Source organism: Lonchura striata, chromosome 3 (genome assembly GCF_050655825.1).
Source record: "Lonchura striata isolate lonStrDom1 chromosome 3, ASM5065582v1, whole genome shotgun sequence".
Taxonomy (NCBI): domain Eukaryota; kingdom Metazoa; phylum Chordata; class Aves; order Passeriformes; family Estrildidae; genus Lonchura; species Lonchura striata.
This window is the reverse complement of record NC_140705.1, coordinates 95,712,601-95,737,615: the sequence shown is the minus strand read 5'-3', so window position 1 is coordinate 95,737,615 and position 25,015 is coordinate 95,712,601. Positions and strand designations below refer to the sequence as shown.

Below are 25,015 nucleotides of genomic sequence, written 5' to 3'. Positions count from 1 at the left end.
TGAGGTAAAGGTACAGCTGGTTCTTTGAAAGGAATATCATTAAGGGATAAAAATAAAAAACTCAAAGTACCAAGGTTTTATTATAGAACAACCCATTTTCTAACATCAAGGAACGTTCCCCATTATTTCCTTCCCTTACAGAAAGGAAAACACTTTTTCTAGAATACTACAGTATTTATAATCAAATAATCTTTATTATTTACATAAGTCACTTTTAAAAGCTCTCCTTGTAAATTACATCTAATTCTATTATTTGGTTTTATTTTATCCTTTTTTTAAATTAAACTTTGCTCCACAGAAACATCAGGAATTATGCTTGCTGGAATGGGGTAAGAAGTTCACACAAAGCTCTCTCACTGCACAGGCAGTCATGACAGGTTGTGTTAAATATGCATTTTCTCACCTTAAAGATATTTCCCTGGAAGAGCCTGAGCAGCAGAAGAAACAGTAATGGTCTCTTGGCAAGCACATAGAAGCTGCCATTATTGTGATGAAACATTAAACCACAAGCAGCTTCCACAGCCAGACCTGCTTATGTAAAGGAGCACATTTCTTCAAGTGTTTTAGTTTAAGCAGATATTAGTGCACTTTTAAGAATTGTCTTCTAACTCAGCTTTCACCTCTTTTTTATGTATAATACAATACATTACTGTGTTTTTGGACTAAAGGTTTGGTTGTTTTTATTTTTTAAAAATCTTTGAGGAAAGATTAAATTGAAAAGAAATTAGCTGCCTTCTGCTCCCTACCAGCAAAGTAGTACAGACTTTTCAAAATCCTGGAACAAAATTACCTTATGCAATTTTGAATTTGCCAAGCCCAGTACCAATCCATTAAAGAAGGATTTCCTTTATTTCATTTTGGGCATTTACATAAGTACCTTAAGTTGGGTCACTGGAATTACTCTCCCTCATTCCTCGTCCCATCCCACTTTATTCAGAAGGCTCATCCTATAATCTAATTTCACAAAAGAAAACTGCACTTTCTCTCCCTGTGAAGCAGCAAATATACATACAACTTATAATCATGGAGGCTTGATCTACAGGGGGTTAATATTTTAGAACTCCTAGGTAAAATTTGCAATCACAGTAGGAAAAGCTAAAGAGACACTTAACCTCAGGAATGCCTCACATCTTTATGACATTAGAACCCTCCAAATGCAAATTACCATGAAAGGAAAGATTTTTCAAGCTTTTCCTCTGAGAAAAGGGGGTGAAGGAAAAAGGCACAATATGCCCTGGAAGAACCACCTGTTAGGAATAAAAGGTTTTTTTACAAGAATGTGCTTATCTCTGTAGAGCCACACAGCTTGGATTTCTAAACTGAATTTCAGAATATAATGAAATTTAGCCCTTTCAAGCTGTTCTGAAGATAAGTTCAAGAGCCAGATCATCAGATTCACTAAGATATGTAAATGATAAAAAGTGACAATAAAATTGCCATTTTCCTCTTCACATTTAAAAAATTACTAAATGTGCAGAATCACAACAAACTTCAGTAAGGGAAAAAAACTTGTTTGTATAATTAATTGCTTCTACAAAACAGCTCCCTCTTCAGTTTTCTTTCTGTTTGATCCTGCTGATTTGAACATGCAAAAGATCTTTTAATCAAGGCCACCAGTTTGGAAAAACTGTGTTAAGATTGAGGTGGTATTTTAATTATCATGGATGTGTCCTCCTCAAAGTTAAAGGCTGGAAGATGTCATTAGTTCACTTAATCAAAATTTTATGGAATGCTATTCCACAATATTCAACAACAGTTGGTCTGCAAAGAGGTTTCCCCATATTTTCACATGGTAATTTTGATCTATAAAGAGAATTGTAAGCTAACCACAAATCTTCAGTCTTCACTTAGCTAAACGGGACAAAAGTAATAATATACCATGATCAGCCAGTCTCAGTCAAATTATACATAATCCAAAGAAAAAACAGTGACCAAGATCAGAAATTTCGTTTTCCTAGTTTAACAAAGAACTTTCTGAGCAATTTTGAAGAACTTGGCCTTTCAACAACTACTCCTTACATTTATTTGCATATTTGGAGACAAGAACATAAAAATGAGATTGCAAAGCTTTTGCTCAGGGTTCCTATCTGGTTGAACAAACAGTTAGAGAGGATCTATCAATATTTAGATACCCCAAAACAAGTTAAGAATTCACACTTTACACCTGGAAATGCACAATTGAAAGTAAGCTGCAACACAGCTATTTACTCCTGGATAGAAAACTCACTTCATTTGAGAAAGGGGAACTAAGACAGCATTGCCACAACTGAGGAAAATGCCACTTTCTATTAGTATTTGCAAGATCCTACCAGGTAACAGCTGTAAGTTAATACAGGGGGTATTTTTCTAGTTACATTGGAATAGGAAGTCATGTGTGGGTAGTTTTTTATTTTTATTAACTTCTTTTAATCTCATTTTGGATTTCAGTTTCCAGTTTGTTCTTGAGACTCTTTTTGAGTATCCTGAACTTGCTTCAGGTGTAGCAATTTGTCCAACTAGAAGAAATTATGCTATTAGTAATGCACAAAGTGCCTAGATAAGAAGTCACCTAATTTATCTAAAAGAAAAGCTCTTTTTTCATACAGGATGAGGATGCTAAACCATTAAATTCTCAACATTTAGGAGAGCTGTACTGCTTAAGTGGGGAGCAGGTATTTCTAATTAAAAAGTGACATTCTTCTTCCAAGGTTCTCCATTTGGTTGCTTATGTTTTAAAAAGGGAACAGTTAGTGATAGAAGTAGTATGTATTTATGTAAATCATTATGCAATAGTTTTGATTTCTACCAATGTAGAGATCTAATTAACCTCTGCAGAAAGTTTCACTTACAGTATTTATGCTTTGTTTCCCAGTAAATTAGTGATTGGGAATTTAAATATTTTTGCTTCACTAAAGGGATCACATGATTTTTTAAAATAGTCACACTGATCTATCTGAGCCCTGGATAAGGGTAGGGAGAGGAGTTGCCTTAATTCACTGTGAGGAGCACTCAGTTCAGTGATCTGATCACACAAGCTTCTATGGAATCAGATATTCCAATAAACACTGCCAAGGTCCTGAAGAGTTTACAATTCTTCAGATGCACTGAATTGCTCTACTAAACACTAGTTGCAAAAGCGGGACACATTTTTATGTATATTTCCATAAAAGATGAAAGTCTTATCTTAGCAGTACAACAAGAACCCTGAGAGTATTGATTTTTCTCCCTTGCAAGAGAAGTCAGATTGTACAGTTTTAAGCATATGCAAGAGTTGGGCCAGACTACATGGAGTCACAGTAAATAGAAGTGTTTTTCAGTTCCATTTTTGAGTGGCAATGACTATGCCTTGGTGAAACACTGGCATTCTGTCAAGCTTTTGCATCTCCCACCCTGGACAAGGAAAAAGAGTTAATTATACAAGTTTTCAATCCAGAAAATAGCTGCCTTTATTACTTAGAAGATGGTAGGTCACATTTCAGGGAATGAGTGCTCGAACATTCTATACCCAGCAGGGAGTGTACATCAGCATGAATGGAAAACTGCAAGCCAGAAGCTATGAAACCATTACAAACTCCTTCACTGACCTTCTTTCAGCACAGGACCTTTGCAAGCATCAAACCACATCTGCTAAAATAAAAAACCTGCTTCCCACCACCTCTTCCCTCACACAATACACATGACTTATATCTATTTGCTGTGGAAGTGTATTCCTTGCTTCCTGTATTTCCTCTGTGCAGAGAAATTAGAGACAAGAGGACAACTGCCCATATGGAGAACACACTGCAATGCCCATATGTGAAATATATACCATTGCAAAATCAACATCACACTGGGGTGGAAAAAGTCACCAATTTGTCTTTGAAAAGAAAAAAAAAAATTAAAAACCCAAACTACAGACTTAAAAAGCAATAAAAAGGAAATGAGTCATGGGGAAAATTTCAGGGAAATTTCACATGAAAAGGAAACCCATAAGCAATTTCATAAAGTTTTCCATGCTCTTGTCCTCCCCCCTCCCCCATGCCCTTTCTTTTTTCATTCCCAGAAGCCTGATGGAAGTGGACAGGCCTCAAAGTACTTTTATTTATCCTGCTATTAGAGGGAGAACAAAACAGAGAACAGGCCACAGTGTGCTCTGAAACTTTGAAGATTTGTCTGCTGCATCTTTTTATTAATGGAATAAAAAAATGCATTGCATCAAGAACTGGCAACTACAAGCATTCAAAAACTATGAATCAGATTGCCAAAACCCAAACACATTAAATAACCATTCCATCTCCAGTTTTCAGACATGCTGTCAGGAAATGAATGGTTTCTTTCTTCTCCTACGTCAAATGGGCAGGTGGAAAATTCCCAAGCACGTTCTTCTCATGGCTATGTTCTCAATCAGCTGGAAAGCAAATGTGTCAAAGTCCCAATAAGGTCATTTGGATTTATATCTTAAGTCCCTCCCTGACACTCAGAGGCAGCGTTCTGTCTTTGCTCCTGCACTACAGAAACCAGAAACTTGGGAAAGTTCAGATGTAGAAGGGGAAAAAAGATTCCAAGAGATAAAGCTGGGTCCTCAACATCCCCATTATTAATTGGCTTTACTTAAGCAAATTATCTTCTTTCCTCTGTAAATATCTTAAGTCATCACCTAATTAAAGAAAGAAAAGCAAGCTGCTTTGCTATTCCAGACCAACATACTTTTCTTATGGAGAGCACAATAGTTTCTAGACCAGATGGAAACACCTGCTGGAAGCTCTAAAGAACACTGATCTTCCAAGCTGCTCAGAAGACTGAAGCACACTGCTCTGCCTGATACATTAACCTGTTCACAAGCTAACAACCTCTGTAGCTTCTAAACATCACTCAGAGTCAGACCTGTCTCCAAATGTGGCCCAAGAAAAGGCTTTCTCAAAAAAAGTTTACCACAAATACAGTCTGCAGGGTAATTTGTTTGAATTAATTCAGAACAAGAAAAATTGAGCCCTCATGCAAAACACTTGTTTCCAGGAGGCTCACAAAAAGATTCTGCTACTGAAATGACATAATGTTTGTCTTGAACAAGTGTGGTTTTCCAGGAGTCTTCCAAGGAGACATTGCCTGTATTCAGTGAATCAGATTTTCTAGCTTTAGCACTTTCCAAAGTAAATAAAAGAAGAAACTATATTAGCAATCAAAACAGAAGCAAAAACACAGGAATTGAGAAGCTCTTTTCCTACACAGACATAGTACTCAAATTCCAGACTATGTCTCAATTTGGATGACTGTTCCCTTTGATTTAAAATTCTACTTTGACAGTCATTGACCTGGAAATACTTTATAGATACTTAACTCTTGGGGAATGGTCACAATTAGGATCCTGAAAAAAAGCCCCAACATTTTAGGGAGGTCACAAGTCCCACCATGACTCATACATATAGAGATGGTTTCAAGGAATCAATTATTAGCTGTTTGATTGTGTCATGGCACAGTTCACACACAGCCATTTCATTATACAGATCAATTTTGCAGACCTGACACATCAAAAAGCAGCAATCTCAACAGTTTGAGTGTATAAATTCAAGCAGAATTTCTTCTAGTAAAGCCACTGATAAAAAAATTATTCTTTCTTATCACACATATGAACATGTTTAAGTTCAATGGTTTGTTGATAAGAAACACCTCTGAGGGGAAAAAAAATCTCTTAAAATGCTCCTAATAATGAACTCATTGTAGCTGCAAGAATTTCAATTAAAATAAGAACAACCTGTAGAAAAAGTGGCACATATGACTCAAGACAAAAGCTGCAGCCAGCCACCAGCACAACAAGAGCCAAAGAGCTGACCTTGTGAACTCCATCAGTGGAGGTTGCCACACACTCCTGGTACAGAAGAAACCCAAACAGGGTTTATTCTGTAGCTACAGATAACATCTTGATTATTGCTCTCAGAACCTGCTTCCCGTCCATCTTGCTGCCCTTTGCTCTTAGGTTCTGATCCAGCAGTGCTCTTTCCCCCCTCAGTTGTATGAACTCATTGTATGAGCTCATTCTGCCAGCAAAGCCTTGGTTTCTAATCCCACCTCTGGTCTGCTTACCACCAATTCCTGGATCTCACTGCCTACTATGCCCCCTCCCCTTCCCTACTATTTCTAATCATTGCACTAACACTGGGGCAGGAACAAGCAAGCAGGAGAGAACACCTAGCCTAGAATCACTCTATGGAGCTCGTACCCCCTCATTCTCCATTTCTGTTTTATTTCACTCTTCCTGCCCTAAACTACAGATCTATCCACTCATGACCCATTTAAGATTCCTTGCAACCAATTAAAAGCAAAGTAACTGGCACCAACCCAATTGATAGTCTAGAAACAAGAATAACACCTGAGCATCATCAAGGACCTACCAGTTCCCTAGAGTTTTCTGCAACCTTAACTGATCAGGAATAAAACCTTAACAGTCAGATAAGCCATATACCCTTTATAATACTTGTTCTTCTAGCAATTTCCTTTTCTATTCTGAATTGGAGCAGAGGATTAAAAAGAGTCTGGTTTATTTTGTGGATTTTTTGGGAAGTTTTGCTGTTATGCTGGGACAGGGAAGGAGAGAAACATTTACAAAAACTTGGCAAGAAGTGGCAACATCCACTTTTCTTTTGTTATTTTGGCCCCCATTGACAAGATTTTTGGATTTTCCTTCTGGAAAAAGGAGAAAGATGAGGACTTGTCTGAAGGAGTGTTTGCTGGGCTGCTTGCCCTCAGAAAACTGGAAAAGTGCCGAGGCTGAAGAAAGAAAGTATTCTATAAACTCAGATTTGACTTGTGTTGAACAGAACAACATTTATGGAGAATTAATATTTCCAGTGTCTTGACCTAGGAATCTTTGTTATCTTGTATGATGTTCAAAGAAATGACCAGTGGAAAAACCACAGAAATTGCCAAACAATCAGCAGTAGTGCTGGCTAGTTGTCCTCTCTGACAGTGTCTTGTCAGAAACCTCGATAAGAACGTGCAGGAGGAAAGCCTGCAAGAGACAGAGATGGTGAGTTTATTCTTAGCCTCTGGTAACATTTATCTTATGCCATAAAATCATCTGGCTTACATTCTTCTCACTACTACTCATTCATTAGCAGACTGTTCTTGTCTTCGATATAAAAAGACCTAATCCTTTTGTTCTACAAGCAATCTTTAAGCCTTCTTCACTCTTGCTGAATACTCAAATTCATGAAGGAAAAGGATTGACAGCAGCCAGACAACCTGCCCATTCAAGCAACAAAGGTACAAATCACACCCTCGGGTTCACTCAGCTACCAGTAACAGGTAATCAGTCAGAAGCCCTACTTTTAAAGTCCTGCGACTTTAAAATAAAGTCTAAATTATGTATCTTGTTTTAAGGAAAAGTTCCCATTTTATGCAATATCTTACTAGGAGGCATGTGAATGGTGATTTAGAGTGTGTAAAACAGCTTCAGGGAGCACAGTATTAAAGAGAAAGAAGTAGTAAGGAGAAGATTAAATCTTACATCTGGGATTTGTTCAGTTATTACAGAGCAAGGGATGCTCTTGAGAAGCTGCCACTCCAAGCCAGGGAGGTCTGGTTGGGCTGGCCAGCTGTCCAAGGTGTCAACTACTTAAGATTTCATCAATCTTTAACTGTTGGAGGAAGTTCTCATTCTCCTGCACCAAGCCCAGGAGAGGAACTGGGCAAAGGAAGGACACAACCATACTAAAAGGCACCCCTGGTACACCCTTTAAAAAACAGCTGGGAGCCACCAGCTCAGACAGCAGAACCAGCACAAACAGTCATGTAAAAAGACCAAGTCTGCAGTGACTCCTTGTAAAACAAGTATCTGTAATATTATCCAGCCTACATGGCTAAAACCACAGGGGGTAAAGAGAAGTAAAGGAGCCAGCTGGAGAAGGCTGGTGGAAGAAAACAAAAATCTGAATTCCTGTTGCCTGCCTTATTTAGAGTATAATTTATTCATCACCACCCCAGACTGAAATGTCTGAGCAACTTCCAGAGCACTGAGAAGTTATTTTTGCCCTCCAAAATATAAGGAGTATAAGAAACACGACCAACAATCACTGTTTAATACAATAATAATGCGATACTATGATTCACTTACATTAAGTCTGACTAAATATGTCATTATCTTTAAATAGAAATGGCAACTAATAATTTTAAAACTAAAAATAGAAAGATATGTGATGTGAATCCTATATGACTTACTCCTAGCATGAATATATTATGCTGTCTTTCAAACGCTTTCTCAGGTGCTTTCAGCTTTGGTTTTTTTTTTTTTTTTGTTTTTCACTCAATTTTGCTTTCTATTTATTTTGTGCACCAAGATACCATCTAGTCACAGAAACGTATTTCTAGAATTTTGTACAAAAAAGGACTACATCATTCCACAACTACAGAAACCATGCTGATATGAAATGTAGATGCCATTGTAACTAAGGAAAATCAAATGGCAGAGATGACAACGAAATATGTGGGAGCAAATACACAAATAAACCCTTTATAATGAAAAGAATACTAAAAGTCTTCTAAAAATGTCAGCTAGGGGAATCAATAAAGGTCAAGACACTTTGAAAAGGAAAAGTTAATCAAAGACATTCGTATTTACTGTCTTTTGTTCCATAACATAGTACAATATACTCTAGGTTACTTTAAAGCTGTGACCTTTCTTGCCGGCATTCACTGTTCACTAACATAAAAGTCCCAAGTTTTGCTTGAAGAAACCAAACCTGTTGATGTGTAAATTATGAGTCTCCCAAAGCATTACTTAAATGACAGAGCTTGACCAACATGATTACTTTTGACTGTTCTTGCATAAACCAAAATAAACAACAGGTGGGGAATGACCCCAGAACTCCCTTCATATATTTTAAACAGCCTTTAATGTTACCATTCCCACCACTAGCAAATGAAAATAGGTGGGGCAAATATCTTTGTGCCAGTAAAAATGTTTCATTTAACAACAAAGCATGTGTTAAGAAGGCCAATTAAAATGTACAGGCACGTTTTGAAGTCACTGAATTTAGAGTTATGAAAATAAACCAGCATTTTCAAAATGGAAGCATTACAAAAACGACAAGCAGATTTCCATCACCTCAAGGAAAACCATGGTTTTCAAGTAATTTTCTTTAAACTGTCACTATCAAAATCAATGCAAAAATCAAGAATGAGAGATATTGTGAATAATATCAAAACCACTCTTGAAACTTATTTTTTTGTGGCTCAACAACCACATTTTCCTATGTTTTAAAGTGCTTCTTTCCTTTCTTACAGGGGAAAAGCATTAACACAAAAGGAGAAACAGCCTATAGCAAGACTACATAGCAAGTGCCTCTGTCCTTCCTCCCCTCAGGAAAGAGTATTATTTTCTTAGTGTGGCTTAGTTAAAACATACATTTAAGTTGTTCTAACAGCAGCTAAAACTACAGTTCCTGCTTTCAATTCACATGATTCCCAAGACTTTAAAGTGGAAAGGAAATTTGTTTCCCAAATAACACCCCTTATTCTTCAGCTTACTTAAAACTAAGTAGTTATTTCCTGTGAAAATTTTTCAGGAGTTTATAAGACATCTTTTTATTTTCAAGAGAAATCATCCATGAGTCATCTCAAACCCATACAGACACAATATCCCTACAGACAAAAGATCCACACAGAGTGGCTGAGGTTGGAAGGAACCTCTGGAGGTCTTCTGGTCCTGTCCTGTTCAAGCAGGACCAACTGCAGGCAGTGAGCTTATGAATATCTGAGGGAGAGTCCATAACCACCTCAGGCAACCTGTGCTGGTGCTCACTAACCCTCCCAGTCAAAAAAGGTGTTTTCTGATGTGCCTCAGTTTGTGCCCATTGCCTCTGGTCCTGTCACTGGGCACCACTGAGTCTTTTTCCATCCTCTCTGCACCCTCCCTTCAGGTGCCTGCACAAACTGATAACATGTCCCTCCCCAACCTTTTCTCCCCCAGGCTGAACAGTCCCAGCTCCCAGCCCCTCCTCACACATCAGAGATGCTACAGTCCCCTCACCATCTTCGTGGCCCTTCACTGAACTCTCTCCTCTATATCCAGTATGTGTTTCTGCAGGGACTTAATCCTAGACATTTCTGGAAGAATTATAGTATCCTGATTAGTGGGGAGGTTAAGCCTGAAGGGTTAAATATTTCACCTAAGCTGCTGCACAGTGTTTTACAAGGAGGCAAAGAGCCCTCCAAATTCACTATGAGAGGGTTTCCTCTTTAGCCACTACAATAATAGCTTTGGTCCTGGTCCTAACTCAGAGCAGAACAATTAAGGCCAGCTTTCAGGAAACTGAATTCTGTCTGAAAATACCTCCCTGCTAGCTGCAAAATTAGGGAGACTATAAAGTCACTTAAAAATTCATCAGTCCTCAGCTTCCTTTCAAACAGTTTAAGCTTCATGAAGCAAATAAAAAAGCTGATAATGTTGTGAAATATTGCAAGGCTGAGAGAAAAAAGAGCAGCTCTGTGTGACAGCATGACCCACCAAAATAGTTCAAATTACTTTAGGAAACCATAAATATATTAAAAAAAAAAAAAGTTTACTGTTCTACCAACTTTTCTCCCTCCACATTTTGGTAAGGAGACCAAGTACCTAGGCAGACTAGAAGACAGAAGCAATAACTGCAAGTTCCTTTACACTTATTTATAATAAGCCATTATTCTTTCATAATGCTTCAGAAGCAATTTACAGTAATCTGCAGTATGAAAAAGGGATGTAACAAAGAAAATGAGACATTATGTGATGAGCATTTCTGAGGATGTCAGAATTTTTAATAACTAACCCTGTAGCAAAGAGGAAAGAGATTAATGGCAAGAGAGCAAGCAACAAAAGGGATTTTAGGTATATTATGGAAAAGAAAAAATTGAAAGTGAGCTAAAACCTGTAACAGCATATTTATAAGTCTTTTTTACTGGTAAAAGATTCCAAGCTTCAAATCAGGTTTGAATGCATGAGTCAGTAAGGAAAAATATAATAATTTCCAGATACTTCACTGAAATTCTTAGACCAAACTACAACAAAAATAAATAATAATCCCTTTTAGAAGGAATATTAGAACAGGATTCTCCTACAGTTGTTCAGGAACATTAGGGATTTAAAGTATTTTAAAATGTCTGGCTGCAGTACAACACAACCCATAGCTAATGGGACTCAACATGAACTCTCCCATAACACTTTATCTAGTCAAATAATTTCTCTTTATAACTTTCTATCTCTCGATTCTATACTGTCAGAGATATCAAGCATATAGATGGGAAATTACGTTAAGAGATATCAGAATTGATTCTTTTAAGCTGCAAGTAGGTTTTTTCTATACATTACAAACCACCTCAAGTCAGCTGTAAGATACCCTATAAAATAACATCTACAACCTGTAGATGCAATTTCTGTAAAGCTGTTACACATTTTGATAGCATCATTTAGTCACTTTCTATTATGCAGAAATATACTTAAGAAATATTAACACTTTTTCCCCTCAAAGTTTACTTGGTGCATAGAGGAATATTATCTTTTACCACTAGCAGGGAATTCAAGGCATTAATTGTAATTTGTTATCAGATGCACCAATAAAGGTGATCACTGTACCCTCCATCAAAAGCTGAAAAAGATTGAACTGATTACCAAATTAGGTAAAGTCTGATAAATTTAAAACTCTAAGCTTCCCACCTCTTTCAAAATGCATCTCTCCAAGTTATCAACTGCAAAGATGTCTGCCAATTCATCAAGTCAGCTTTGTCCCATTCTAAATACCATAAAAGACTAAGGTACATTTACATTAAGTAACTTCAAGTACATTTTCAGGAGGCTGAAATTCACTGTGAAAGCCAACAAAGATTAGGGAAGGCTGTCTATCACCAATTAGATAGTAAAAGTCAAAGCACAGAGGTTCAGTATTAATTCCTTGGGAGAAAGGCATCCCAATCAACATCCTCCACCTTAACTGCAGAGGTATCAGCCTGAAACTGGAAGAAGTGGTCCTGGATGGTCAATACAATTTTCACAAGTTACTTGAGGAAAATTTCCAAATGTGAGTGGAGAAATTAGAACAGGCTATTTTTTTCTTATTTCTTTGAACAATATCCTATGTGTTCAATCATGCATATGTAAATAGACAAGGAACTATTTCACTCTGGACCAAAGCAAGACTTAAGTGAGAGGCATAAAGCAGAATTCAGTCAAACTGCAGAACCATTTGCAATTGTAAATGGCTTTATAGAAAGCTTGGAATACTGACAGATTTCTTTTTCTGGTGCTCTTGATCAGGAACTCAATCCAGTGACCTCTCAGTGGAGTCAGCATTGATCTTGGGTATCTATCATTTGCCTACAATAAAACAGACTGCCAGGAATTCATAGTCTCAGACTACAGATGAAGCGATTCTGTGGAAACCTAATACATAATGATTCATTATGTATATGACCAAGTGTTTTGGTCATATACAGCAACATTGGAATTTACAGGAGGGAGAAGATGACATTTAGCAAGGGGGCATCCTCAGTGGAAATACAGGTAGCTATATTCATAGTGGACATCAGGGGATTCAGCACCACTCAAAAAACATTTGGGATACTGAAGCTGCACAATGAAATATAGAGAAATTATAAAGCACCAGATTTAAGGCTGTTGCTCCCTGGCTGGTTTGTTCTTTCACACAGGAACCCCACCTTATCTAATGCATAGGCCTTGACAGCAGGGTGAAGAAGAAGAAATTATTCTCTATTTCTTTTTCCCCTTCCCATAGTAGAGTGCTTAGGTATTAAAATTCTAGGGCAAGACCCTCTTTCCCACCCCTTTTTCTTCTATCTTAAGTTTTTTATATTGCTATCTGAAAGTGTTGTGTTTCAGTAATTTATTTTCACAAAAGATCCTATTTATATTTTTATAACTCAAGGCCTATAACTCAGCACACCGCATATGAATTGTGTCTGCTTAATCTGGAATGTTTCCAGACTAATTTTTTTTCAGAGTATTTGTCACTGTGCAGTACATCACAAGCACAATTCACAGTTGTTATCAGCTTCAGTTGCAGCTGTGAAAGCTTTGCATTCTTTATTTTAGAAATGTCCAATTTGGAACCTTACTATTCAAATACAAGGATCACAAGTGGTTACTGTTAATAATGTTACATATCTTGCTTCTTAAGCAAAAAGTAATATCCAGGTCTTCAGTGGCATTTAATTACAGAAACCTTCAGATTATTATCTCCAATCCTTTATTCAGTTCAGGAAACATCAAGCACATGCAACAAGTAAAATGGTTTCTACAGACCACATTCTTTATATCTTTAAGGTGTTCCTAAAATACAAGCCACGGTAAACAGCAAGATTTTTAAGGGGAAAAAAAAAGAGAATGTGTTAATGGAAATACATCCTGTCAATTCAAATAAGGAGATGTGGGTGACATTAAAAAACTTAGCCCATATATCACTTGTCACTTATGTTTCTGTTGGTATTTTAATGAAGTCTAAGATCATGAGCCTACTGTGAAGAGAATCTGGGAGAATAACAGCTGCTCATCTCTAATAGCGATCATGTAACTTAAGAAATGTCATTTTATTATTTTTAAGGAACAAAGGAAAGGAAAACACTCCAATGACAAGGTAGGATATCTTAAAGGAAGACCCAACATTCCTATGTACAATATACATGCTTTCCTAAAAATCAAAACCTCAACATTGAAGTTGGCCAAAACCCGTAACTTCCAAGCATTCCCTTCAAATTCTTTAGCTAAATAAAAAAAAAAACCACACACACACAAAAAAAACCCAAAAACAAAACAAAAAAACACTCAAAACAAACAACTGGAGCTAGAAAGGAATCAGACATAACTGTTTCTGTATTTGCTACATTTCAGGGTAGATCTGATAGCACCACCAAGTTAATGGATGAAAGAGCAAAGTATTAATTAAAGCAGAAGCTTCTAGTTCAAGTCATTAGAGTAAATCTGTATAGTCAGTGTACAATTCCTTAAACCAGCAGGCTCAATTGAGTTAAAGAAAGAGCAAATTCTATCATATTTAATGTTTCTCATGCCTAATCTAGGTACCTTTTTATGAGTACTTCACTATTTTCTTCCACAGAAGCAAAAGAATGTCTTCTAGTACTATTAAATGCTCATTAAAGAACTGATTTTCAAATAAAAACAATAATATGAAAACCCTAAAATGTAACCTATTTTCCTTTTGAAATAAATTCTGTCCATCAAGAAAAGACAATTAAATCAATCGAACTATAGAATTTGAAGGTAATAAAATAATTACTTTAAGTATTTTCTTTTTCTTTTTTTTCCTACTAGTTACATTGTCAGAAAATTTCTTTACATTAAGGAACAACTTTTCCAAGCTAACTTCCTTCTGAAAAAATTAACTGAACTTTTATTATGATTGCATTTAGAATGCTTATATAGAGAATTCCTAAGCTTTTTCCAGAGCAAAAACAGTTAAAATGTTTTAATTAAACCACTTTTCCTTGAGAAATGTTTCCTTTACAATGTTTTTAATATAACTCAACATTGGCTGCATCTTTCTTGACAGATGGTATTTCCTTAACAGAGAATGTCTCAAATGGTTTATGTATAACATTCTTTCTAAAATTCATTTCCTTTCTGTGTAAGAAGTTAATACACCAAGAAAAAAAAAGAAAACAGGAATGTTTCATGCCATGTGGGATATAAGAGTTCTAGAGTTTTGCTTTAAGTTAGCCGAGTAATATTTTGTAGAAATATTACTAATGTGATTGAAGCTTAACATTTGGAAAACGCAAAAATTCTTGCCCACAACACTGCTTCTCTCCAGATCCCACTCCAAAATTAACTTCTCTTTTATGTTCTACTCCTCAGTCCCATGTCTGGTAAAATCTGACAGATATTAGTAAAGTTCAGCTTAGGAAAGAGATGTTAACTGGATGATTGTTTTCAAGAACAACAGACTGGTAGTTCTGTAACAAATACCTCCCAAACCAGAAAGGAAAGTTCTTATAACTTCCCTCCAAAATCATTCAAAACACTGAAATCAGCAGAAAAGCACACTATAATCTTTCTCAGGAGGACAGACACTGAGGTCTCACAGAAGTTGATGCAGCTACTAAGGATGGGCCACTCCTCCGTATTAACATCAAAACACAGGTTCCTAAGAGGGAGACTTGTACCAGGTGGATGCAGAAGAACTAAGGTTCCACAAGCAAAAATCCTGGGGAAATAGAATCTTTGCAGGATACTGAGGCCAAAAGTATTGGGTTTGCAGCTTGTAATATACACTCCCTATAAGGGTTGTAAACCTCTGGCTAAATGGCTGGAGAGCAACAGCAGTAAGAGCAATCTTCAAGTGATAAAGAAATACCTGTTGATAATTTCTTTTCCTTCTTATTATGCTATAAGCATTCATTGAAATATCACTTTTCTAATATATCAAAGAATTTTTGTTACAGCTGAAAACTTTTATTCTAAAATATTCTGCCGCCTGTGGAACTATATTTACAACAATATTTTGCAGATACTACTTTTCATTTTTGGGCATCTCTTAGCCAATATGCCATTTTGTGAGACTTCTAGTAAATATTATCATGTGTCTTACTACTGTGTTCATAGACAATATCTTGCACTCAAATACAAAGCTACCAGACAGTTTCCCTAAATCTGAAGGTTTGCCTATTTTATATTTATGAAGAAATGACGTATTTCTAAACTTCACGAAAACCTGTCCTAAATAGGCCTTTTTCAGCTACTTTTGTCCTTCAAGGCACAGTGAGAGATCATGGAGACTGGGAATATAATCTTTATTTCTAGTATGCAAACTCATTTTAGCTTTCTGCTCACAGCAATGTTACCTTCAGTTCTGAAGGCAAGCAGAATGCCCAGAACTCATGATAACAAAGCTTTGGGCAATATGTGCAGTGCCAGTTTTCCTAAAAGATTTTTATGGATGCCTTCCATAAGGTTAAAAAAGAAAGAACAGCTGTATTTAGCACCTCTATTTGCCACTGATGACATGTAAAATGAAGAAGGACCTGAAGTATCTTGGGGTCACTGACAACACAGGAATAACCTACAGCTTCCCTTTAAAAAGAAGGATTTCCTACAGCCGCTTCAGGGGCCTGGTGCTGTTGCAGAAGGGTGAAGGTCTGTCAAGCTGCAAAGGCACAGAGAGAAGGCAGACCATCAGAAAACCCAGCTAACATGTGACTGAAAGAAGAAATCTTTACTAAATCCTCTAAACTTTTCATAAGAGTCTTTCCAATTAAAAATAATTGCTATTAGTATGTTTTCAAAGAAAACTACTGCACAAGAGTGCTGTATAACTAGCATATTTGTTCTTCAGTAGACCAGCCTACCACAATTACTTCAACAAAACCCACATAATTTCAGCTATTTTTTTTCCTTTAGACAGAATATGTATTCCTGTGCTATCAATAACCATTTTGGCAATATCCCTGTTGTGACCACTTCAGGCACATTTGCTTCCGCCTAAACTTAATTTCCATCCTTCATAACTACAGAGCCATTGTCTCAATTTTGCAGGTCAGTCATCTCTCAAGGTCCTTTGACGGCCTGCTGTAATTAGAACACACACCAAAAAATAGCTGCTTGACCTTTGACAACTTCACAGGCGTTCGTCTTTTGAAAACTATTAAGGTGGTAGACAAGAAAAATACGCAGCTTTTTTACCCACTGTCATAATCTAAATGAGATGTGCTGCTCAATTCAAGCATTGTTTTAAACTATGAGTTTTTTATTGCTTAGTGCAGTTGACACTATTCAATATCTAACACTGTATCCAAGAGAGGAGCAAAACTAAATGCTTCTCAATATTTACCAAAAAGACCAAGGTTCTTTCTTCATAGTAGGAATGAGATACAATTCATATAATGCCTATCTTTACACACTTTACCTGCAGCACAAGTAAAAATATTCTGTGAGATGGAATAATAATTTCTATTAAAATATAAGTAAATTTTGAAAACTGGCATCTCAAGATAGAATAATTTATGACAAAATAATGAAGTATTCATTCTGTAATGAATGGTAGACCCATGCAAGTGCTCAAAATAGCAGATAACTGTAAGGATCTCATTTCAAACTTGGTATTCAAGAGAAAATTTAAACCTGATGTTCCTAATAAAAGAACACACTTCTCTGAGCAAAGCCATAATTTTGGGAGAGACACACCCTTTGTCACTTCCAATGGTTAGAAATAGATGAGTCTGAAAAACATTTATTGTAAAACATATTGAGACATGAGTATTTTTTTAAGGAAACTCTAGTGCAAAACCTATCCATCTCATGGAGGCAGCACAAAATGCAGCAAGACCAATCCTCTTCTCAAACACTCTATCACCAAAGTTTAGAAAGATCAAACATAACCAGAACACCACATTCCATCTTCCTAGACAGTCTGTAATTATTTAAGAGAGATTCAAACAAACCAAACACCCCCTTTCCAAAAGTAAAATGCATGCCAATTCCCAGGATATTATCTGGGAATTCCACTATCTGATGATGAATTACACATAAATAGCTGGCAACATATTATTCCTTGTCCCAAGGACAAATTTACTGACCTGGACAAGAGATCCTAAAATAAATTGCTAAAACTGTTTTCTTTTTAAAGGAATCCACTAGGTAAGTTGACAGATTAGTGGTGTTTTCATACTGAAGAGGGAGGATCAGAAGAAAACTACTGTCTGTTTAGGAGGCTGAAAGGAAATTATTAGCCTCACCTTACCTTACCAGACTACAGGTTGTCTCAATAACCTTGTTATGAGCGTATTGCCTCACACTTTCTAAAATGTTGGACTCTTAAGAAAAGAGGATTTCCATGAGTGAAGAGTTTTAAAAAAAAATGGACTGGTTCACCACAGAGACTTATCAGGTAAGTATTTCTTTTACTTGTTTTGCTCTTTGAGAAATCTTTTGCAGTTTTCCTCAGCTTTGTTAAAGAACCAAGCAATGACTTCCCTGGAGCACATGGCCCCCAGCTGCAGCTGATACACAATCTCAAAAATTTACCCAGAAGAACCAGAAACAGGCTTCAAGTTTTCACCATAGCCTGAAAGCCCATTTTCAGCTTGATTCACTTTGAAAAGTTGTATCTTCTGTGGATCAGGATGTGGTCACCACTGTCTCCTGGCTTATCATACCAGAAGAGTTAGAAGTTGTTTCTCAATGAGGACAAAACATATACTTGCTATTCCATGATTAGAATGCTTAAGAAATTCCCACTGTACCACAAGAATTCTGCAAGAGTTAGTAGAGTTTATGAGAAAAAAATCATTGACTGAAATGAAAAGTGCTTCATCATATAAGTTTCTTAAAGGTAATAGCACAAGCTGCAACAATTAGAAAAATGAAAGCTTTACCAGTCATTATTAAATTTATTATTTTTTATTCTTGCCAAAGTACTATCTTCTTTTTCAAAACCAATGCTTTTTACGTTCAAGCAGATCTCAAATATGATCTTGATAACAAATGGAATTCATCAGCTGAACAAATGCCTGATTACTGTAGGTATTAAAAACCAGAAGAATCTAGGCCTTCTAGCATCTGAATAATAAAATAAAGTGTCTAAAAAACCGAATGAGCTTTCTCACAATTCCATGTCCAAACTAGGACAGAATTTTTTGACATTATTTTCACTAGAGAAACAGTTTATCAAAGCTAACCAGCACATCTCATATAAAAACACAAAATGGAAATCCAGAGGACTCATCATTTTCTTACATTCCTCTTCAAACTTAGGGAAAGGAGTTCACTCTACCTGTGATCAGAGGAAATGGTCTATCTGAAGAGAAGTCTGCTGACAGATTGACTCCCTTGATCTCTGAACACTGCCAGTGGGAAAATTTTCTCAGTATAGCCAAGACCTTTTTATCTGCATTTGGGTAAAAAAACAGTGATACAAGATTGGGAACAGGTTTTGGGGTCTTTTTACTTGAGGGTTTTTCTAGCACTTCCCTAGAAACTGAAACAAGCAAATGTTTAGCAGCAACACAGAAGGTTGTAATAGTCACCTGACAGATGCAATTCAGATTCCTTCCCACTTCTGCGTGGGAATATATAAAATGCCAAATATCATCTAGCCAGAGCTTTACACTTGCTATACATCTGTTTACAGCTTTAACTCACCAACTGAAAGTGGTAACTATATCCTGTCCAAGGACATACAAGACAACCAATAAAAACTTCAGTAATCTCCAAAACTTCACACACTGCTTGCAGAGAAGTGTGGGAAAACAGAGGCATTTTACTGTGTTTTGATGTTTTAATTTACTTGCCTGATGAATGGAATTTTCAGTTTCTTTTTGAACAGCTACCTTTCAAATTTGAGAATACAGCATGAAGTACTTTCAGTGGTATTTCTTACAGAGACTACCAGCATCCTATCTGAGGCTGTCTATAAACAAGTTGTAAAAACATGTGAAAAATATTAATCAGCTTTAAAACATTAATTCCTGTATACATTTTTCTATGTAAGTTAAGTCCCATTAGGAGAACATAATTTTTAAAATATGTCTTGAGCTAATTTTAAAGATGGTTGGAAAAGTTTGGCCTACACTGATTAAAATCTATACTTAAATGAAAGGAAAATTAAACCACAAAAACTGTGCTCATTTTAGAAAAACAAGCATATCACTGCCAAAGTGCAGTCCTAAGTTTAGATTGCTGTCTGACTAAAACATTATAATTATGAGAAACTGAAATGGATTTCTAAATGTTTCAAGATGAAACAGACATTGGGTAATTTGCAAGATATGCAATTATCTTCTGAATTCGAACACATAATGCTAATACTCAGTCTGAACAAATGTAGGCTGTTTGTGTGAAGACTGAGGAAATCAATGTTAAACATCAATACCAACACTAGATAGGAGTAACCATAATGAAATTTAAGAGCAGAATTTACCAAGTGATGTGGAATTAATTACTTCAAGAATTTTCTTGGAGGGAAAAAAAAAAGGCTTGGAATCTCTCTCTGTTGTTTCTGTCTCTCCAAGAGCTGCTCAAGCTGAACAGAGGATCCTGAGCCCTTTCATCCCCGTTGAAACTGCATTGGGAGGCATTTCACCCAAACTCTCATGTGTAGCAAGAGAGCAACATTTTTACCTCCAAACACCAGAGAGAGTCTTCAAATAGATTCAAAGGGTCATAGAACATATGTTCTGTTACTTTATCATTAACATTCACATCTGCATGGGTTCATTATCATACTTGACCATGTGAAAGTTAAAAGGAAACAAAAATTAAATATAATCACACCCTCACCCCAGGTCTGTTTGTCCATTTCACGTATAACCACTGTAAATTCCAGTTACTTTGAAAAGTAAGTTAAATCTTGATCTGCAACAATCATTAACAGTTTGATGCAATTAGCAGGATTGCAAGAAATTCAAAGTAGCTCCATTCTTGTTTCAAAATCACGATGGCATGTACTTGTCAGTACCTGCACTGCTTTTATTGTCTGTCTTTGATTTAGAAAGATAAATTAATGACTTGGTTATGTTCTATTGCTGGGTCTCCTTTGAAAGCCTGAGTGTTCAGTTATCTTTCGACTCTTCTGACTACAGCCCAGTCTGTTGTTTCACTGATTTGGTGAAAGGAGTACAAAACAATCTGTCATTTATATATGAAAACACACAGGAACTGTAAGGACCATGTCTGGGGACACAGCAACTCACAGCTCACAGGACCACCATCATTCAAACAGGAATTTTATAAAGGACAAGAGAAGCTTTTCAGCAAAAATTAATTCTCTTTCTATCAGTAGTGTGAAGTGATCCACATAACTGCTTCATACAGACTCTTGAGGCAGTCTTCATTTAGCCTTCATGGCACCTCTGAAGCTGCCATCAAAGGAGAAAAGCAAATAGAGATCAATTTCTCTCAACACTAAGAGATGCTGAATGCCTTAAAAATAATAAAACCATCATAAACTCAATGAAAAAGCACATGAGATTAAGAAATATATTTCAGAAACACTGGAATGAAAGCAATACCTGCTCCCTTGATACCTAAAATAACATCAACAGCAGGTTTTATACCAAAGGATGCCTGAAACAAGATCCTCAAGAGTCAGGGGAGTTTTACTATCACACATGCAAAATCTTGGAAAAGCAAGGTGAAAAAAAGCAGTTCTGTTCTCAAAGGGAAACCACCTTAAGCCTATTATCAGATAAAAGGCAATTTAATTTCCTCAAACTCATGAACGGATAGTGTGTGAACCCAGTGAAGATACTAATTTTGCGCAGGCAAGTAAAGGCTCTCCCAGTTTTTAACCCCTAAGCATACAAGAACTCTAATACAAACAAATGTAATTAGGCAAATTACATTTATTGTATCAAAACAAGATCAAGTTCACAAGTAAGCAGCTTACCTAAGAGGAAAAAAAATAGGAAAATGAAGAGACATTTTGGGCATGTTTGAAGAATTCTGCTAACATAGCTCTATCACATCTCACTGTGCCCTGCTACAGCAAAAAATTGGACAATTCACAATGCAGAATTGTCTTTCAGGAGCAATTTACTTGTCAGCCAAGGCAACAAATAGTAAAATCAAAATGTGAGCCTTTTCCCACAGTCAGCAAGGACCCATTCCAAAAATTCAACTCTCCAAAATTTCTGTCTCCCCCTCTCTTAGCCCTAAGTGCTGACCAAGCACCACACACACGACACAAACAAGCCAGGTCTCCTCAGGCCACTGCCAGGAAAACATTTAACCAGACTGTGGGGATCAGTGCCTCATGGCTGTGTGTTCCCAGCACCACAACCTGAAGAATCTAGGGAACAAGGAAGGGACAGCCTTGAACAAGACTGCAAGTGGAGAAGAGGAGAATGAAATAAGGAAAGAAGGACAGAGGAAAGCACAATTATTTGTAAATAATGATGAGGTGGGAAGAAAGCATCAATTGAAACAAAGACTCTGCACATCCCAAGAAGCTGGAAGAAGAAGTCAGCAAAAGTAAAAAAAAAAAAAAAGTGCTTTGGCAAAACAGAGTTGGGAAGAGTCATGGATAGCAGCACACTAAAGGATGGGACAAGTGACAGGAAAGAAAAGACATACAAAAGATTGTCCAAACAAAAATTAAGAAAAAGAAACTCTATGGGGAAAACTCTTGGACAGAATCAGGTAGAAAGCCAGCAGAAGGACAAGAGGATTTGTACTTATGGCAGTTCAGATTAAGAATCTAAGAATTAAAAATCTGGCTTTACTAAAAATAGCTGCTGCAGGACCAGATGAAACACGTGGGAGTTTCCCACATGAGCAACTGGAGAAAGGGTTATGTGATCCAGCAAATCCTAACACTGCTAAAATCCCAGGTGAGTGTGAAGATAACACCTCATTCCACTTCCAATCTTCTTTCCAGATTGCTTTTTTGGGGAGGGCAGACAACACCATGAAAGCAAAACTCATTGAGACTGAGGAGCTGAACCATATTAGAATCGAGGTTTCCCTGCAGAATCTCAGTCTGGCTTTCAGAGGTAGGGTACAAGCTTATCTGTCCTTCAAGATTCTGTCTGAGTACACATGGTGGACCAGCCCTTGAGGTTTAAATAAAGGTTTGTGACTTCCCTCTTTCAACACAGAAACACTTTGGCAAGCAGTGAATAGAGAAAAAACCCTCAGAAGATGGGAAATTTCCTTCACAGGCTTATTCTCTCTTCAGTCTTACCACATATTGCCTACACATGGCTGATTTTTTCTTCAATTGAAACTTTTCAGAAGTTTGAGGTGTAGTTCTGATTTTCTGAATGATCAATTTGAGATTTAGTTTCTCAAGGTACAGTTTCACATTATGGTTGACCCACAGCTGGGTTACATTAGCAGAAGGAGAAACAGCTTCCATTCATATCAGAGCAAGCACTCACAGGAATAACTTCCATCCCCATAAAACTGTTAGATCAACTGTCCCTGAAATCATCCAACCACTAAATCCACTACAAAGAGAGTAACAAGAATCCATGGCCAGCAATGGAAAGGAGTGAGACCACACTCTTCAGCTGCAGCCCACACACTGACCAAACTATGAATTCACACTGGTAAAGGGGACCTTGATTTGCTGAGGTACAGCTTCCACTGCAGCTCTGCATTCAGACTGTTAGATAATACTGTAAAACATGATTGTGAAGTCCACCAACTCATTTTAGATTTCTGTGTTCAATTTAAGACATATTTTGGCTTTTTTTAAATCCTAGTTTCCCCATTTGTTAAGTAAGAAGCAGGATTGGGGGGGGGGGGGGGCGGTGCTATCTATTAATTTCTGGTTTACAGTGGAATAAGTTCATGCTTGAGAAGCATTAAAAGATTACCATACTATGGACACCTGAAAAGTCCAATGGTCCAAAAGCAGAGGCTGGGTTGTGTCTTGAACAGAACACACAGCTGATATGTAGTAAGTGAGACATAGTGATCCTTTTAATCAGTAAGTAAAATCCATCACCCATTAATGCAGCCCACTCCACGCACTAACAAAAGCAGAGATTAAAGAAGTCCAGTGACCAAAAACCGCATTGCAATGAATACACACAAGCAGCAGTGTGAAGCTGCATGCCCAGTTTAACTCCAGCATTTATTTTTGGTGGGCAGCTTCCTGCAGCCACAGCTATGTGCTGAACAGCCCGGTTGTGCAAAGCTACGAGCCTTGTTGCAGCACTCACCCTGCATTCACTGCACAAGAGGCCATTTAGGTCAGAGTTTAGCTTTGCCAGAGGGCACATCCAGCCCAGACGGCAGCACACATGCCAGTACTAACGGGAAAAGTGACAACAGACACAATATCCAAGGAAAACCACAGTTACAGCTGGGAAAAAAAAAAAAAAACAAACAAACCCTGACTGGCTTCTGTGTATGCACAAACCAAAACAAGAGACTCAGTTTGTTCCCCAAAAGGAACGAGACTAAGGATGAGATTATAACAACAGGCCTCCAGTTATTTACTCCTCCAGGTGCAACAAAACCAGCAGCACTGAAACTGAGCTTTCGGGTACCGTACACGTCTCACACACACGGACCGCCTCCGCAGACAAGCTCAAGCGCTCTCCTCCATCGCCGCGGCTCTCGGCCCTCCTACAGCGCGGCGACCATGCCTGGGGACAAACGAGAGGCGGGTCAGAGCCCGGCGGGCGACAACGACCCGGCGAGGCCAAGGCGGCTGCGGAGCCCCGGCGCCGCTGCCACCGCCAGCACCGCGGCCAGCCCTCCCCTCCGTCCGCCCCTCCCTCACCTGGGCCGGGGCGGCGCGGCGGCGGGATTTGCTCACGGGGCAGCGCGGCGGGAGGAGCTCACGGGGCCGCCGCGCCGCCGCCGCCCGCGGGCGCCGGGGCCGCCGCCATGTTGCCGCGACCTCTGACCCCGCTCACTTCCGGCACGGCGGGCACGCGTTGCCATGGCAGCGCTGCGGCCGGGCCCCTTAAAGGGACCGCGCGGGGCGGCCGCGGCCCCGCCGAGGGAAGGCGCGGGGTAATGCGGGATGAGCCCGGAAGGGACCGGGACCGGGACCGGGATCGGGACCGGGACCGGGATCGGGATCGGGATCGGGATCCACCCGCCCGCAGCGCTGCGCCACGGGGAAACCGGACTGCTGCTTCGCTGCGGAATTACTCATAAAACAGCCTGTGCGCTGGGGGAGTAGTGGAAAACGACCGTGGCGTGATTTCCACTGCTGTGAGGAGATGGTTTCTCTTAAGTTTCCTCGAAACGGGCAGTATTTTCAGGTTTTATTGCACCGCCTTTGCCTCGCTCACTGTTGACGGAGTTAACCTCCTTATACTCTTTCCACATGTATGTTTTTATGAGGTAAACAAACCTGGTGAAACCGCCAGTCCAAGAAGTGAAACTCCAGGAGGTTTCAAATAAAGTTTTGTGTTTGTGTGAAACCAAAGCTTCACCCATGCCCGGCTGACAAGAGCTGCTGGGTGAGGACCAAAGCAACCTGGGCTCTCTGATTCCACATCAATTCCATGTCCACAGATGAACACGTTCCTCTGCAAAACTCCTGCAAAGCACAAATGCCAGGGCAAAGCCTGACCCCATACCCACTTAGGGATGTACCCT

At 38.2% G+C, this 25,015-nt stretch overlaps 1 protein-coding gene across 9 annotated transcripts in view; it reads right to left on the bottom strand.

The window, feature by feature from the left end:
• LCLAT1 (lysocardiolipin acyltransferase 1) overlaps nt 1-24,315 on the bottom strand; it is a 111,964-nt gene extending 87,649 nt beyond the window's left edge. For 2 of the 9 annotated variants that reach the window (XM_085575815.1, XM_077781927.2), the window contains exons 1-2: nt 24,186-24,315; nt 23,950-24,048 (exon numbers count right to left, since the gene is read on the bottom strand). The gene's annotated coding sequence lies outside the window, so the exon portion shown is untranslated. The other 7 variants (XM_085575814.1, XM_021534868.3, XM_085575816.1 and 4 more) reach the window with 5 other exon arrangements.
• Between the last annotated feature and the right edge of the window lie 700 nt (nt 24,316-25,015).